This window comes from Cornus florida, unplaced genomic scaffold (genome assembly GCF_030987335.1).
Source record: "Cornus florida cultivar Cherokee Brave unplaced genomic scaffold, ASM3098733v1 CherokeeBrave_3.0.0_Hap2_Chr09, whole genome shotgun sequence".
NCBI classification, from domain to species: domain Eukaryota; kingdom Viridiplantae; phylum Streptophyta; class Magnoliopsida; order Cornales; family Cornaceae; genus Cornus; species Cornus florida.
In genome coordinates this window covers 27,334,155-27,338,334 of record NW_026775579.1, presented here as the reverse complement: position 1 = coordinate 27,338,334, position 4,180 = coordinate 27,334,155, and positions in this window count along the sequence as shown.

Genomic DNA, 4,180 nt, shown 5'->3' with positions numbered 1-4,180 from the left:
ACAAACAGTTGTTACATCACCTATTAAACTCCTCACACACCCTCTAAGCCCCACCAAAGCCTCAACCTCAAAACAGCTTTCTGGCAATGGCAATGACAAAATCACAATCGACCTATCCTCATTCAACATCCAAGTTATCACCAACACAGTCAACAATCATTCAAACCCCACTGACTCAACCTATAATGTAATCAGAAACATGTTCTCACCTCTTCAGAAAGGCTGTGTAATTGACGAGGAAGTCTCTACTGATGATCATGAAGAGCTCCAAGACACAGATAGTAAATCAAACACATCACAAATCTTACCTGCCACAAAAACAAAAATCACTGATCCAAAGAAGTCCAAGAACAAGAGATCAAAGCTGATACAAGAGTTTATACCTTCCAGCTCTAATGGCTTGAGGTATTTGAAAGGTAGCACCAAAACCCCTTCTCAATGACTTGTACCCTAGGATGGAATATTAGAGGCCTTAATGGCATCTCAAAGCAGTTGGAGATTAAAAAGTTGATCTCTGAGTATAAAGTTGACATTCTTTCAATCATTGAAACCAAGGTAGCCTCTACAAACATCAACACCATCCACAAGAGGATTGCAGCTCATTGGTCCATTACTCACAACTACACCCACTCCCCTCTAAGTAGGATTTGGATCATGTGGAACCCCAATAAAATCAACCTCACACTTACCTCTAAGTCTAGACAGGCTATCCATTGTTCTATCTCCATATATGGCTCTCCTACAGTATTCAACCTCACATTTGTCTATGGCTCCAATTGTGCATTTGAAAGAAGGTCTCTTTGGATGGACCTTATATCCCACTCTGCCCTATCATCTTCATCCCTATGGCTTGTGATGGGTGACTTCAATTCCATTATTAGTCCTAATGAGAAAAATGGTGGCTCAAACAGATTGAACCCTGTAATTACTGAATTTAGAGACTGCCTCCATGATGCTGAGTTTGAAGACCTGAGATTCAAAGGCATCTTCTTCTCATGGAATAATTAGAGTCTTAGGGAGGCATGCATTGCCAAAAAACTAGATAGAGTGCTAATCAATTCCACTTGGCACAGCATTTTTGCCCTCTCAGAATGTACTTTCCTTCCCCAAGGGGGCTCTGATCACAGCCCTATGCTTGTCCAGATAACCACTACCCCCATTCCACACAAGGCAATTCCATTTAAATTCTTTAATGCTTGGACCTCCCATCCCAACTTCCCTTCCATTGTTGATAGGCAATGGAAAATCTTTAGTCATGGAACTTCAATGTTCCAAGTAGTGCAGAAACTCAAATCTCTGAAACAACCACTTAGAGAGGAGTGCAGGAGCAACTTCACTAATCTGCAGGAAAAGATCCCTAAAGTCAAGAAAGAGTTAGATAGCTGCTAGCTTGAGCTTGATCAGCACCATTCCAACACTAAATTGAGATCTCTTAAAAAATCACTCTCCTTAGAACACACCAAGCTGCTTTTGGCTAAAGAAGATATCATGAGGCAAAAGTCAAGAGTCACTTGGCTAAAATTAGGTGACTCTAATACATCATACTTCCACAAATCATTTCTCTCAAGAGCAAACTCCAAGAGGATTCTCAGCCTTACCTCTTCAACAGGAGACCTCATTACTACCCCTGAAGGCATCAAAACTGAAACACTAGCTTTCTTCAAAAACCTTCTTGGTGAAAATCCAAATCCCCACTACAGTTAAGAATCCTTATCCCCATTCATCACCAAATCCATCCCTCCAGAATTCATCTCACAGTTGGAATCAATTCCCTTTGACCTTGAAATGAAACAATGTATTTTTTCCATTAGCAAAGATAAAGCTCCTGGATCAGATGGATTCAATACCCATTTCTTTCACCATGCTTGGCCAATTATTGGTACCACCATCTCCAAAGCAGTCAAAGAATTTTTCTTGAATGGTAAGCTCCTGAAGGAATGCAACTCCACTTACATTTCACTGGTTCCCAAATGCCAAAACCCTTCAACCCTTAATGATTTCAGGCCCATCAGTTGTTGCAATGTGGTTTATAAATGCATAGCTAAACTTATTGCACTAAAAATGCGACCCTCCCACACATTATTGAGCCAACTCAAACAGCCTTCATTCAAGGAAGGAGAATCACTGACTCAGTTCTCCTTGCCCAGGAGTTAATGAGAGGTTACCACACCTTTACTTCTTCCCTTAGATGTGCTTGGAAAGTGGACCTTATAAAGGCTTTTGATACAGTCAGTTGGAACTTCATCCTTAATTTTCTCACACTATTTGGTTACCCTGCAAAGCTTGTGCAATGGATCAAAGCCTATATCACTACACCTTCTTTTACCATTGCCATCAATGGAGAGTTCCATGGTCACTTCAATAGTATTAAGGGGCTTAGGCAGGGAGACCCATTATCCCCCACATTGTTTGTTATCTTTATGGAAGTTTTATCAGGAATCATCAAATGGTTTATCTCTCAAGTCCCCAGGTTCAAATATCATTGGAGATGCAAAGAGGTGGGAATCACACACCTCATATTTGCTGATGATTTACTTGTTTTTTGCCATGCTGATATCACATCCATCTCCACCATTAAATTAGCCCTTGACCTTTTTTCCTCACTATCTGGTCTCACCATCAACCCTATAAAAAGCTCAGTTTTTCTCTCTGGGATTGACCACACAAGTGAACTTCTATTTTCCAATTTTCTTAGGGTTCAGATTGGATCACTTCCCATTAAACATCTTGGAGTCCCTCTCATCTCTTCCTACCTTAAGGCTGTAGATTGCAATCTATTGCTTGAAAAAATCATAACTAGAATCAACCATTGGTTCTCTAGAAGTTTATCTTATGCTGGTATACTTGTACTCATTAAATCTGTGCTCATATCAACCCAATTATACTGGTCCAGCATCTTCATACTACCCAAGAAAGTGATCAATGACCTATTTGTCCTACTTAGAAGATTTCTCTGGACTAGCCTGAGCTTAAGAAATCAGGAGCAAGAGTAAAATGGCGCAATGTATGCAAACCTATCACTGATGGTGGCTTAGGTCTCCCCAATCTTGAAGTTGCAAATATTGCAGCAATCCTTAAGCATATTTGGGAACTGACAGTTGAAAGCAATCAAATGGTTTGGATTCACTGGTGCAGGACATACCTAATCAAAGACCAATGCTTCTGGAAACTCAAAATCCCACATTCCTGCTCATGGAGTTGGAGGAAGATCATGCAGTTGCGTCCACTTATAAGGAGACTGATTAAGCATAAGATTGGCAATGGAGCATCTACGCATCTGTGGTATGACTTCTGGCTTGACAGAGGGCCATTGTCACAGCACTATCCCATCTTCACCCTCCAGGCAGCTAAGATCTCACCAACAGCAATGGTGAGTAATTTTATCTTAGACAATACTTGGTCTTTTCCCCCACTCCTCTCCTCTACAATTTCGGACCTTAATAACCTTCCACACCTTCCTAATACCCTCATTCCAGATACAATCACTTAGACAGTAGGCCCTACAGGGAAGTACAGCCTAAAACACACCATAACAGCTATATCCCAACCATGCAATCCAGTACCATGGTCCAAGCTTGTCTGGAACTCCATAGCCATTCCTAAGCAAAAAATGATTCTATGGATCGCGGTCCAATCTAAACTCCCTACCATTGACTCTAAATGCATGTCTTACCTTGACTCTGACAATGTATGCACCTTTGTTCCTCTAAACCTAAAACACACTCTCACCTCTTTTTTAACTGTGAATTTTTTTCCCCAATTTGGAGATTCATTCAGGACAAATGCCGATTCTACACAAGAAGCAACAATTGGCCCCAATTTTTCAATTGGGTGGCTCACCACTGGAATCAAGCCAACCCTAGATCTGCAGTGTCTCAACTTGCCTTGGCTTCCATATTATATCACGCGTGGTAAGAAAAGAATAACAGGGTTTTCAGAAATTGCACTTCCTCACAATCCTCTGTACTAAAGCAAATCTGCAACTCCATCGCTGAAGCACTGCGATCCCGTTACAGAGGAGACTTCTCACAGTTAGCAATTAAATGGTCCTATCCCCGTATTGTAAATCGACCACCACCGATGCCTCCAGATTCGTAGATCGAGGCAGCTCACTGATGCCTCACCGTGGTTGAACTTAACTTAGTCACCGAAATGTTTGATGGGATATCCATTTCTAACG